The following is a 14,785-nucleotide window of genomic DNA, read 5'->3' on the forward strand; positions in this document are numbered from 1 at the left end:
TATCTGAGGTCCCCTTTGGAGATTTTGTATACAATAAAACTAGAAACTCTCATAGCTAAGCTCATCTCTGTCCAATACAGTAAAAGAAATTGGGTTTTTCTAATAGCAATCATTGTATTAGCCAATAATAATGAATTTCAGTTGCATTTGGCGCTGCAGATATAAAAACTATTTTAAGCTGCATACAAATTCAATACATTTTAAGATAGTTTTTTTGATTTTTTTGATTTTACCTAAATCAAATATTAAATAAACTTAATATCAGTGTAATTTAACCATTTATATGATCATTTATAGTCGAAACCAGCAACAATCAAATACATCTTAATAAAGTAAATGGTAATACATGTAAAGAAAAAGTACTTGCTTTTTTTGTAATTAGCATTCATGTAATAAACTATTATTATAACCTGGTCTGTGGGGTTCCAGTATGATCCTGCCTACACTCTACCTTCTATAACACAGAAGCATAGTTGAGAGAATTTCTAATACAAAAATAAAAATGATTATTATTTGCTGAAAAACTTGAAAACACTAGCAAATGAACAATTATTTGTATGTCAGAACAGATTTGGTATCACCTTATCTGATGTCCCAGTATGTCAGGAACTCATTGGTTTCAAACCAGGGACCTTGTTTATACTGACTGCTGCTCCTCCTGCTTAAACAGGAGGCAATGTGGCTTCAGCCTAAAATATATCATTCATGTCTAGATTCCCAGCTGGGAATAGGGTGGGGTCTGCCAACCAGGACTCACTCCTCCCCCTAATAAATCCCATACACAGTCCTGTAAGTCCTGCTCCTGCCCTTGTTCCCAATTATCTGATCTCCCTGTTTGACCTTGACCTGTTACCCGACTCTTTACATTTGCTGCCCGACCCTTTACCTTCAGCTTGTTTGCAGCCAGCCCTGACCCTTGACCTGTTTTACCGACTTGTTTTCCTCGTTTAAAAGCAGTGTGAACCTCAACACAAAGGCTCCTGCCAGTCAAATCACCAACTAACACAGTATCCACAATACTCCAGAAACCAGCACTCCAGGGAGCCAGCTCCCACATCCGACAATATCTCCTCCAAAGTTGTGAATTTGGCAGGTTTGGGAAGAGGATGCAGGCCAATCCCACTCTTTTTCATCTCCTCCCAGTCCAGATCAGAGGAGAACACAGAGGAGACAGGAATTTTAACTCTAAATTTAATTGGTCAGCACTCTGAATAACATTAAAATAATTATCTGGCCATCCACAGTTCCTGAAGACTCATATTCAAGTTATCCTCAGATATGGATTACTGTTTTTCCAATGTGTTGGTGGGATGCTGGGAGTTGCAATATAGCATCACAGGTTGTGTTGTGAAACTGCCAGGTTACAGATGTTAGAACAGCATTGTATGTCGTAGACAGGTGGTGTTGATTACTCAGCAAGTCCAGTTGTGTTAGAATTAGTTATACTAGATAAACCATGACCTGGATGAATGAAAATCTTCATAGTCATATTGCCATTCATTTTGGAGAGAATACTCTAAAACTGGTTTGGGAATACGAAAGAACAGCAAGAAAACTGGTGGACTATCAAAATCATCTATGCTTCAATCTCAAATGCCAACATCAGGGACTCATCCCTTGTAGCTTATGCCTGGGTTCCACTGTTAAAGGTCACAGAGCCAACAAGATTTTAGAAAAGGCCCAAAAACATCTACTAAATGAATGGGTCAGACAGATCAACTTCACCATTGAGGCCCTTAAGCAGAGAATTGAACATCTGAAACAGAGTCTGGCAAAACAACTACCTGATGTTACTCTGGAAAGGGTGGTTGCTTTTGTCGAACATGCACAGATGGCCCAATATATTAAGAATAAGGAGAGACAAATAAGCAAATTTACCATCATACTGTTATAAAGCAGCAGTTGGAAAAGGACAGAAGAACTAACCTGGAGGCAGAAAGATGAGACACCAAAGAACACAAGAGAGGAGAGCTCTCAATTCTCTTAGTAAGGACCAGAACATCACTATCCTGCCAGCAGATAAAGGGCAATACACAAAGAAGGAGCCCCACTAAGGTCCATTGTCAGCAGCATCAAATCAGTGACTTACAGCATTGCAAAATTCTTGGCTAACATCTTAGCCAAGATGTAGGCAATATAGTGCATCATATCCAGACTGACAAAGAGTTTGTAATGAAGATTTATGGCGTTAAACTTGAGGCAGAAGAAACAATAATATCATATGACGTCACTTCATTGTTCACATGCATACCTACAACAGAGGCAATTGAGATTGTAGGAAATCGACTGCAGCAAGACTTCTCTTTGAATATCATAACATTTTTTTACTCAATGCAACCAGCATCACTGTGACCTAAGAAAACAATAGTTGTGCTTTTTTATATAAAGATTTACAGCTATCATCACATGGTACCTTACCAAAACAAAAAAACAGTTTTCTACTTTTAAATATCGTTCTTCACTGACAATGCACTCTTTTTATAGGGCAGACAACAGACATACTGTATTTGGACCAAAACAGAAAGCTTTTCAGTTTTAATTGAAATTGAATTTGGCTTCTGTTTTTGGGAAGAATGAGATCCCTGAAGTTATTATTCCATGTGCATTGCTTAGACTAACTGTGCCAAGCCTACAGTATTTAAAGTTTTTTAAAACTTCGCTGTTGGCAGTTTTGCTGTTTCATGACAGGTTAGAGAAAAGAGTGAATAGATCTTGAGCCGAGAGCAAGTAATGATAAGGTTTGTAGCATTGAGTGAGGACAGGTTTGTAAGATTGGGCTGGGAATTTGAAAGAGACAAGATGTAATTTGAAGGGGATATACAGTGTAATTGAAAGCCAATACACAAGGATAGAAGTACAGATGACAATACATATCCGTCTGCATTCAAAAAGGGAAACAGGTGATATAGGGACTAAGAGGCAGCAGGGATGATATCTAGCAATGACGACATAATTAAGGATGGGCAAAGCATATGGGTAATCGTGGCAATGATTTTAAAACATTCCGGTGCCTATTTTTGAAGCCTCAATTTTTTCTGGTCGAGTTTTAAAAGGGAAAAAGCCATATTTTTGAGGGAAAAAAAACTTGAATTATTTGAGATTTATTATGCTCTAAAGCTGCTTAAAATCTAAATGAGAAAATACTACAGCTAAAATTGAAATCATCTAGATTTCAATGGCACATGATCCGTTTCGCAATTGAGACATGCTTTTTGCCTTCCGGTTTCTCGATAGTTTCAGGCCATTTGCACTGGTTTTCATTTGATAATCCAAATTATTCAAGTTTTTTCAGCAGACAACTCAAAAAAGTAAAGTTTTCGGTACATCAATTCCAAAAAGTCACACGATTCGAACTGACGCAAAGTTTTTTGGCACCAATTTTTTCAAGAAAAATTATTAATAATTTAAGGGCATTAAGATTTTTGGAGTTTGGTCAAATATTTTTTTAAAAAGTGAGAAAAGTAAGTGTCACGATCAGCTTCCTAAATCCAGAACAGGTGCTAAGATCCCTGGTCACGGCTCTGCTTCCAGTCGCCCTAGGCCTCGGGAGGAGCCCTCAGCTACTCAGATGCCGCCAGGTCTTAATAAGAGAGGAGCAAAGCAAGAGTTCTGGACAGGCAAAGGGGCACAGTCATTACCGAGGTTCTGGACGGAAGGCACCAGTTCAGGGAATAGATGAAAAACGTAGTCAGGCAGGCCGGGGTCAGTACAGGCAGATTACAAGTGGGGCCAGACAGGCAGTGGTCAGTCATGCCGGGGTCGGTACAGGCAGCGTTCAACGGATAGTCAGGCAGGCAAGGGTCAATACCAGTTGAATCAGAATAGTCAGGTAGGCAAGGGTCAGATTTGGCAGAGTTCAGAGTAGTCAGGCAGGTAAGTATCAAAACAGGAATCAAACAAGACTAGAATTGCATCCAGGATTCTAACAAGTTAGACTTAACAACGGGCAATGAGTTTGAGCTCAATGCCCCTTTAAATATTTGAATTTCGCGCCACTCGGTGTGATTACGTCACACACCTGGTGTGAAAAACCTGGAAGTGCGCTCCGCATGTGCCCTAGCGAATTATCGGCATCTGGAAGAAGCATCAGCATGCGGCGGGCGTCCCCACCGGCCCACTCTACCACCAGGGTGAGTGCTCGTTAAAGTAAGTAAATAACCCCCTAAAAGTTTAATGCCCACTTTTATTTGGTGGAAGCATATATTAAAACAATCTGCACCAATTATTATACCTAGTGAAGGCAATGTAGAACTGGGTGAGTGGAAGTAGAGTCAGTAGTGATGGAAAAGTGATCTAGTTCAGTTTATGAAAGAATACACTGTGCATTTGACTGTGCTTTGTGAAAATGTATGCATTTGCATGAATATATTTTCCTTTGTGTGAATCTTAATTTAGCTTTTGTGAATCTGAAAACTGTTTACAACCTCTTCCGACAGTGGAAGGAAGATAGCAAAATGTATAGTTTGTAGTATTGTGTTTGCTCCAAAAGATTACAACACCTTCAAGCACTTCTTTTTAGACTGTATGTTCTATGGGGTCAGGACTTCCATCCTTTTGTCTGCTTGACTTTATTTTTATTTGTATTTCTGGTGGTATGCAAAACACGCTTTTTGGGAATGGTTCTGTATTTTGTAAGCCCCGTGAATCAGCTTCTCCTTAATTTAAGGCAGTGATCCTCAACCAGTGGCTTGCATGCAAAATGTAGTTCACCAACCTCGTGGATGTTGCTTCCAGTGGCTTCAAAGTAGGTGCTTGTTTTTGAATTCCTGGTTTGGAGGCAAGTTTTGGTTGCATAAATCCAGGTGTACTGCCAGACAGAGAGTCCTGTAGGCTGCAAGTCCACACAAGGGCTACCAAATAGCCAATCACAGCCCTTATTTAGCATCACCCAGGAACTTTTTTCATGTTTGTGTTGCTCCCAAACTCTTTTTACATTTGAATGTGGCTTATGGGTAAAATAGGTTGGGGACCCCTGATTTAAAGGAGAACTAAACCCTTAAAATGAATGTGGCAAAAAATGCTATATTATACAGTATATACTAACATTATTGCACCTAAAGTTTCAGCTTGTCAATAGCAGCAACAATCCAAACTTGTCACAGGGGGTCACCATCTTGGAAAGTGTCTGAGACACTCACATGCTCAGTGGGCTCTGAGCAGCTGTTGAGAAGCTAAGCTTAGGGCTCGTCACTAATTATCCATCAGAAAATGAAGTTTGTCTGTAATATAAGCTCAGGCTACAGGGCTGATTATTAAATTCTGGTGCTACAACATTTCTAGCCTACTTTAGTTAAAGGGGAACTCCACAAAAACACAAGTTAAGCTTTTAGAAAAGTAAACTTTGCAATATACATCAATTTCAAAATATGCAGACTTTTCATGATTTTTAATGGTTTGGAAGATTTCCCTAAGCCTAGCCCCCTGCTGTCCTTCTGATCTTTCTGACTACTTTGCTGAGCTGTCTGACTACTGTTACTTTGTATCAACAGCCATCTGTCCTCAGCCTGCATCCTCCAAACCCCACAATTCCCTGCACAGGTGATTTCAATAAGGAACAGAACATCGCAGTGCAATGCATTGTGGTTTATGTAGTTCCTGCATGTTGTCTGTAAGCTGTGGAGAAGTTGTTACAATTTGTAACATCAGTGTTTAGTCCCTTCTTCCCTGCCAGGATTTCAAATGATACAGAGAGAGAAGAACTGTTAACAGCTGGATTTCAGCATAGAAATGGGTAGTGATGGGCAAATTATTTGGCAGGCGCAATTTCGCGGCAAATTTGGCAGTTTCACCACTGGCGAATAAATTTGCGAATTTGCCGTGAAAATTTGCTGGGAAAAATTTGCCGGCATCTCCATTTTGACGCTGGCGTCAAAGGGTATTCGAAACAGATGCCCATCGACTTTAATGGGCACCTGCATCAACTTTGACGCTGGTGACCAGGTGACCATTTTGATGCTGGCTAATTGTCGCTGGCATCAAAATCACCGTTTCGCAATTTTTTTGCCAGTTTTGTGAATTTCGCAGGAAATTTGCAAAATTCGTGGCGAAGCGAAACGGGACAAATACGCCCATCACTAGAAATGGCATTTATTCATACTTTTCGAAGAAACTGTGATGGGTATATTAGTGGTTTCTGTGTTATGTGGGCCTCTTTCTCAAATTTTGGTTTGGAACCTAGAATTCCCCTTTAGTTCTCCTTTAAGGTAACATATTAATAATCTCTTTCTCTAATGAATGTCTTGTATCTTACAATAATCCTCCACATAAAGAAGTCAATAGGGTTGAGCAAACGTTTTATACGGGTGCAGTTTTGTGGCGAAATTCATGGTTTCGTCAGCAGTGGGAATTGTTTTGTTTAATCCCGCCATATCAGTATGGATGCAATTGCTTTTGTGGCGAATATTGGCCACAAGTTACATCTAGCATTTGGAGAGTGGGGGTTGCATTGAAGTGCATTAGAGCTTGTTCAAAATGACATTTGCATTTGATTCACTAGGCAGGAATCTGCAAGAGCTATTGATGCAACCATCTGTGGGAACCTTGGAGCTATGCTAGGTATGATGGTAGGGCCCAGGGTCTCCCAATGTCAGTAAGTGCAGCTTTCATCAGAAGAGGCAGGATAGATACATTGGTAATCATGTACTAGACTATGGAGGCCTATACTTCTTGTTATTTTCCCAGTAATTTCTGATGTTAGTCATTGACACTTTCCTCAAACCAAAGAAACCAGGTTAGAATAGCTATTGAAGCTATTGATAATAAAAGTGACAGTGTGTATATTGCAAAGGCTTATTATTTATGGCTTTTATCAACTCTTTTCTAAGAAATGGCTGAGAAGGAGCTTCGTCCTATGACGCAGCATTCCGAAATATATTCCTAGCTAAGGCAGAAAAAAAGTGAGATAATGAGTTTCGCTGGGTAATTGATCTCTCCGGAGACGGGTTACATCTTTCATACAGAAGGTGATCAATGTTTTATTTTATTTAGCAGCAGAGTTATTATTTTCCAAAGTGACATACTTGTTTCAATGGCAACTGCATTCAATTTACTATGCCATTTTACCAGGGCTGGTGCACTCTAAGGGATGTAATACATATTTTTGCAGGATCAGAGTGAAAATGATAATTAAGAGTCTTTAGAAAAAACAAAATGTATTCATTTGCTGACTGCCAACAGTACCCTACAACGGAGTTGTATTCTTCATAATTACTTACAAAGTGGGGGGGAGGAAGTAAACAATATGGGCAGTTCTCAGATTCTACAAAATGATGTGACTTCAATGCTATTAGAATGTGGGAACTCATCATATTGTCTTCATTAATATTCCACCCTACCCAGGGTCAGACTGGGGGTCCCGGGGCCCACAGGGGCAGCTGTCCCAGGGCCCCCTCTGGCCCACCCTGCTGCACCACTGATCCGCCGCAGTGCTTGTGCAGATGCACGCATGCTCGCTTTATGTTTTTGCCGCGACCACCCAAAAAAAGGGGTAGCGGCAGAAAAGAAGCCACTGGATCTGGGTGTGGATCTGGGCCGGCGGGGTCCACAAGAGCCGGGGGCCCAGTCCGACCCTGACCCTACCTGCACCTGCAATTATACTCAGGAGAAGGATGGCTGGGAAAGAATGAGTAGTGATGGGCGAATTTATTCACCAGGCGCGAATTTGCGCGATTCGCCGCCAGCGAATAAACTCGCCAAACGCCCGCGAAAATTTGCGGCAAAAATGGGCGCCGGCATCAAAAACGGGTGCAGGCGTCAAAAACGAGACGCCGGCGCCGTTTCACGAATTTTTCGTCATTTCGCGAATTTCGCGCGAAATTCGCAAATTTTTCGGCGAGGCGAAACGGCGCAAATTCGCCCATCACTATTTATGAGTCCATATTTGCAGCAAGGCCACAAAGGCAGGCCCAGACTGGCAATCTGTGGGTTCTGGCAAATGCCAGAAGGGCTGCTATAAGGTCCCATAGAAAGTCACTATTTAGTGGGCTGGTGGGGGCTGTTTGGGCCTCTATGTGGGTTGATTGGGCCTCTATGTACCTGAAATGCCAGGGCCTATTTTAATTCTCAGTCCGGACCTGCACAAAGGCCAGGGTCTTGGGCAGCATAAATTAAGGGGTGGCATGCCACACAGCTGCACCAGTAATTTTCTTGATTCTGGAGTACTAGAGACTAGGTACTAGTGCTCTGGTACAAAGAAAGGATGAGTAGCGATGGGCGAATTTGCGCCGTTTTGCTTCGCCGAAAAATTAGCAAAATTCGCGAAACGGTTAAAAATTCACAAAACGGCGCCGGCGTCTCGTTTTTTACGCCGGCAAATTTTTTCAGCGATTTTTGCGGGCGTTTCGCGAATGTATTCGCTGGTGGCGAATCGCGCAAATTCGCAGCAAATTCACGCCTGGTGAATAAATTCGCCCATCACTAAGGATGCGCATGTGCACAATCCTGTAGGTTGTAGGGAGCAACAGAGGACCCTGGCCTCCGGGAAGTAAAGTCGGCCCTGGTCCAGGATAAAACACTGGGAAAAAATAAAAGTGTGAGAAAAGTGATGGAATGGATGTCCTGCTCCATATTTATTTCAACTTGAAAAGTACTGTAGAGATTGGTAATACTAATTACGTACATTTTATATAGCAACAGAGATAAGGATAAAGCATTGAATGGGCTGGTTCTTGCTCTGCTCTCAATTAGAAATAACAATTAGTGGCATAAGATTGGTGCCTAATACATAAGGGCACATTTGCAAAGAGGAAGGCTTTGTGCAAAGAACAGTCAAAATCTGTCATTGTTTTTATCCATGGGGAGTGAGAGAGAGAAGGACAGTGGACACAGGACAACATTTTTCACCAGGCATGGATTTGTGGCAAATTTCTGCATTTTGCTAATTTTTTCATGTAACTGTGGCAAAAATCCACCACGAAAACTGCGAATAATTTGCGATTGAAGTCCATAGGCAACTTTTTTCCTCACTCCAATTGCATTAAAGTCCATTTGTGTTTTTTCTTGCGGGACTTTTTCGTCTCGTCGACTTTTTGTCCCAATGCGTTGGTCAGTGGGTGTTTTTCCTCACTTCAAATGCATAAAATCAGGGGGTGTTTTTTTCTTGCGGGGACTATTCAGTCTTGCAGAATTTTTGCTGCAGTTTCACGAAAAAGTTGGCGGCAGATGGCGAAAGGCAGAATTTTGCTGTGAATTCACGCCTGGTGAAAACATTTGCTCATCACTAATCTTAATACTTTGAGAAGTGTGGGACTTAGCTTAGGACAATACAAAACAATTATTCACTGGAACAACATAATAGAATACAGGTATAGGATCCCTTATCCGGAAACCCGATATCCAGAAAGCTCCGAATTACGGAATGGCTGTCTTCCATAGACTCCATTTTATCCAAATAATCCAAATTTTTAAAAATGATTTCATTTTTCTCTGTAATAATAAAACTGTAGTTTGTACTTGATCCCAACTAAGATCTAATTAATCCTTCCCTATTGAAAGAAAAACCAGCCTATTGGGTTTATTTAATGTTTAAATTAATTTCTAGTAGACATAAGGCATGAAGACCCAAATTACGGAATGATCAGTTATCCGGAAAACCCCAGGTCCCAAGCATTCTGGATAACAGGTCCCATACCTGTACATATATATGTATATATATATAAAAATAAAAGATTACTTTGGTGAAACGGAACAAACTTTTTCTAAATATAATTGTTTTGTGCTTTCGATCTGGCCCCTGGCACTGTTCCTCATACATACAGGTCACGGCCACTTATTCAACCCTTTTTGTTGTAAATTCACAGTTTAATCAATCATGTGATGGCATCAGCCTCCCCAAAGATATATTATGCTTCTTTTTTTTTTCCAGGAAAACCTTTGGAAACAAATCAGTTTGGCTCAGAAATGACCCAATCATTTTGTAACAGCTTCACAAAAATGCTATAGCTGAAAAATGGAAATCCTGGAACAATAGCAGAAGTCAAGAGATGATGAATAATAGGCCTGTACCTTCAATAGAAGACCTTTGAAACCAAACCACATTCTTTTGGGGCCCTGAAAGTCTTTTCTAGTACATATCTATTGCCACTCTCTACCTCTGCTGGTGTGTGAGCAAGTGACCAAAGGCAAGTTGTGTCTTTAATTTCTCTATAGTGGCAGATGTTGCTAAACAGGCAACACATTTTCTCAGAGAATCTGCACTTATAATTGCATTAATCTCATTGTTCTCCCAATCACTATAGGGTTCATTTACAAATATAAGTGCAAGGGCTGTCATGCTAAAATCCCCATAGGCTTGGCTAATTTTTTTTGGTCGAAGGATAATCCTTCAATCGTTGGATTAAAATCCTTCGAATCGTTCGATTCGAAGGATTTAATCGTTCGATCAAACGATTATTCCTTCGATCGTTCGATCGAACTATTTGCGCAAAATCCTTCGACTTCGATATTTGAAGTCGAAGGATTTTCATTCCCCAGTCGAATATCGAGGTTTGATTAACCCTCGATATTCGACCCTTGATGCATCTGCCCCCAAGTGCTGACATAAATAACAATTCTGAGAACTTTTGTAAAGATTCTAAGAACTAATTGGTTTCAGGAGTAGCCACGCACTTGATCCAATGTCGAGCACTAAAATGGTATGGAAAAAAATACATATTTTCCATCCTTTATCCCATTATATCATGTGAGATACGATGGATTTGTTTCCATAACTCCTGCCATTCTCTATAAACAAACAAGGCTTTCTGTTTTTTCTGAAGTCAGTACAATTGAAAAACATTGTGCTTCCCTCTCCCAATGGAATTGGCCCATTGCCCCTTTCCTCATCAGAACTGCCAGGAGCATTTCTTACCTCTTCTGTAGTCTGTTCACAGACGCTGTATTGACTGCGGGGACAATGTGGGTGAATTAAAATGTAGAAAAAGCACTTTTAGCCTTTCACCCATGATTTGCATAGCCACATCGGAGATGATAATTGGATATTCTTTTAGCAAGGGTAATCACTAAATAAAAAGAAGCATTTCAATACATGCAAAATTGTAAATACAAATAAATGGCTAATGATAAAAGGTTGACAATTGTTGCCATAGAATATATTATGGATAGGGGGATTGTAGTAAATGCTACAGTAGATAGAAAGATGAAGAGGTTTCTGAGTCCCATCTGAAGAAAGCTTGGGAGAGTGTCTTAGACCTGGATCCATCTGCTTATGACTGATAATTAAATGGAAAATTTTCATTAAATACACTTTCTGTATTGTGGAAAAAGATTTGCATGGTCCACTTAATTTTTTTTTAATAATGTTTGTAATAGTTCTACATTTTTTCTCAGAATAGGTTTCTCATGAAACGAAATAGAATTCTGTGCCGACTCGCTGTCTAAATTGTATGAATATTTCAAAAGATTGTTTCTACTACGAAGTATGCCAAATGAACAGCTGTGTATGTGATTATATGAGATGAAGGACAAATATATTAGTTATGTCCTCTTTCTTCCTCACGTCTTCCACGACGGGATGTTTTTAATGGGACCTACATCTTTTAAAGGGATTATGTCACAGGAATTTTTTTTAAAACAAAATGAATCAGTTAATAGCACTTCGCCAGTGGAATCCTGCATTGAAATCCATTTTTCAAAGGAAAAAAAATTTTTGTGTATATTTAATTTTGAAATCTGGGGCTAGACATGTTCATGTTTCCCAGGTGCCCTCAATCAGGTGAATTTTTCTCTTTTTAATGCTGCACTGCAAGTTGGATTGGTATCATCCTCATACTTTCCCCAACAGAACAATAGACAGGTAACAAGATAGTTCCCTGACACCTAAATTGCAAAATACTTCCTTGCCCAATACTAGTGGCAGATATGAGCATACCATATAGTAAAACACCCAAGTCCAACCATGACTCCTCCATATACAGTACATTGATTAGGAGAAACAATAGCTTATCTGAAAACAGTTCCATTGTGTGGTGCTGGCTATTTCTGATGACACAGCATCAAGCACAATGACTTGAAATGCTGTCTACGCACCAATATTACAACTACAAAAATACAATTATTGATTCAAGAAAAACCTATATTTCTTGGGCTGGTTGAGTAAATGGGCAAAATAATAATTTGCCCAAGGCCCACCAGATCCATTAGTACAACCTTTCATCAGTGCTGCACAATATGTTGGCACTCTACATAAATACTTGATAATAATAATAATAATAATAATAATAATAATAATAATAATAATAATAATAATAATAATAATATCAGCTATTGCTTTTGCAAGTTTCACTATAGAAAAGGAATTTTATCATCTGCAATTTTTTTTTCAAATTATAAGAATTGTTTTTAAGGGATATTTCCTATTAAAAAGCTAGCAAAGATTTTGTCTTGTGGTGTCTCGAGTAGAGGTAGTTTGTGTCTGTTTGTTATTTTCTAGCAAACAGTACACAATTCCTTGCCCTAATTTGTCCACAGTAATTTGCTTAATATGAACATTATTTGTTTTCTGTTTCTGCTGCATGTCTTGCCATGATGGGGTGCCTATGATCGGACAATATATATATATATATACAAGAAAAGTGTATTTATGTTCCTGCATTTCTGCCACAAATGTCTTGGTCCAGCTGCAAATGCCCCCCTTGCCCTAAGCCTGCTTGTATCTCAATGCATTATTGTTAAAGGCAAGAACATAAAGGTCACATGAAACCAGTGGCACTTAGGTTGCTGATAGTGAAGGATTGAATTTATTAGTCAAAGGTCCTATTGAGGAGGCAATGAGACACAGAACCTCATTAAATTTTGTAGAGGCAAAATAACAAAATTAACTGACAAATATCCAATATCCATCAACTGTGATCTAATTTAGTTAAAGTAATCATGAGTAAATGTTAGTGCTTTGTTCTGTATTATTTCTTTATTACTTTATTCTTTATTAGAACAAACATTAAAATATTTATCTCCATATTGATCAAGAACAAGAAGCTTATTATTTAACCTCATATTCTATGGAACTCATTTCATGTACATCGATGCAGCAGGTAAAATATAATCTAAACTATCTAGGGAGTTTAATTTACAGATAGCAGGGGATGAAAGATGCTAGGAATTGAGGACAAATAACATATTGTATAATTAAATCATAAACAACAAACGTGAATGTGGTGCGGCTCATGAACATGGTTGGCACGAACAGCACTCTTCCAAAAGGGCTACAACTTTTTTAAGGAAACTCATCATTGTTAAACCTCATGATTCAGACATATAGGAAAAAAAGACAAATTAGGAATGAGATTGAAAGGGGCATCTTCATCAAGGGTCGAATTTCGAATTTGAAAAACTTCGAAATTCAAATTCAAAAAGACCAACCGAAATAAAGTTGATTTTTTTTTTTGTCTGAATTGGTCCATTTTTGATTCGACTGAATTCGAATTGTATGAATCGAAGTAATAGCACATTGGATCAAAGTTTTTCCCCCAAAAAACTTAGATTTTTCAAAGTCCACCAATTGACTCCAAAATTGGTTCTAGGAGGTCCCCCATAGGCTAAAATAGCAATTGACAGGTTTTTTTTAAAGAGATAGTACATGATATATTTCGATATTCGAATTTCTGAATTTTTTTTTAAATTCAAATTGAATTTGGACCATTCCTTAGTGAAGTACACAAAAAATAGCTCAAAGTAGAAATTTTTTGAATTCAAAAATTCACCTCAACCTTTGATAAATCTGACCCAAAGTGTCATGAAAGGCATGGAACCTTTCTCTCTTCAAGCACAACCAGTACTTTCAATGCTTGAATAGGATCAATTTAACGCCCAAGGCGTGTGTGATGAGTTTTCAGAGCACAATATTAACTGCCATCTTTCCCCATGTTAGGCTAGATGAAGCCAGGATGGAAACTAGATGTGTTTTTATTTGAAATATTTGCCTTTGTACCTTATACATAATGCACTAGACTTGTTATGTGTTTCAAGACATTTAACAGGGATACCTCAGTGTTTTGGGAACTATGCCCAATCGGGTGCAAAATTGAATACCTTGCCTTAAATTATACGTTATGTGTGCACAGCCATATCAGAGTTTAAAGGGATTCTGTCCTGATTTTTATGGTGTAGTTTTTATTTCAACATTACACTGTTAACACTGCAGCGAATTCACTCTACCCCTGTAAAATTTAGATCCTAACCCAACAAGTGTATTTTTGTTAATAAATATTGGAACTGCTTTCAGGCAGGCTATTGTTTCTACTACTCAATGTAACTGAAGGAGTCGCAACGGGACATGGATTTTTACTATTGAGTGCTGTTCTTATATCTACCAGGTAGCTGTTATCTGGTTACTTTTCAATTGTTCTGCTGATGGGCTGCTGGGGGGGAGGGGAGAAGGGAGGGGTGATATCAGTCCAACTTGCAGTGCAGCATGCTGGATTTACCCTCAAGGCTGGAAAATGGCACTTTGGCATAACTGAGGTACAATATCTTGAACATAGAGAGGTAAGCAGCCCCCCCCCCCAGTGTTATAACCTTTGTGCATTGGTATACTCCCATGAGGCAAAGGTGTTAACATTTCTGCGGATGGCAGAGTGCTAACAATACTTTATCCATTACTACAGTAATGCATCTACTGCATCAACATCTTAATCTTGAACTGCAGTGCTAGGCATCTGACAAATAAACAATGGCAGGTAATTGTGAATTGGACACCCATATATGCCACTTCTATATCTGCAGTAAAACCTGCCTTGTAAAAGTCTATTCTAGTTCTAGCTGCACCTGACTTAACCTGACAATACACCAC

The sequence above is a fragment of the Xenopus laevis genome, chromosome 7S, assembly GCF_017654675.1.
Source record: "Xenopus laevis strain J_2021 chromosome 7S, Xenopus_laevis_v10.1, whole genome shotgun sequence".
Classification (NCBI taxonomy): Eukaryota; Metazoa; Chordata; class Amphibia; order Anura; family Pipidae; genus Xenopus; species Xenopus laevis.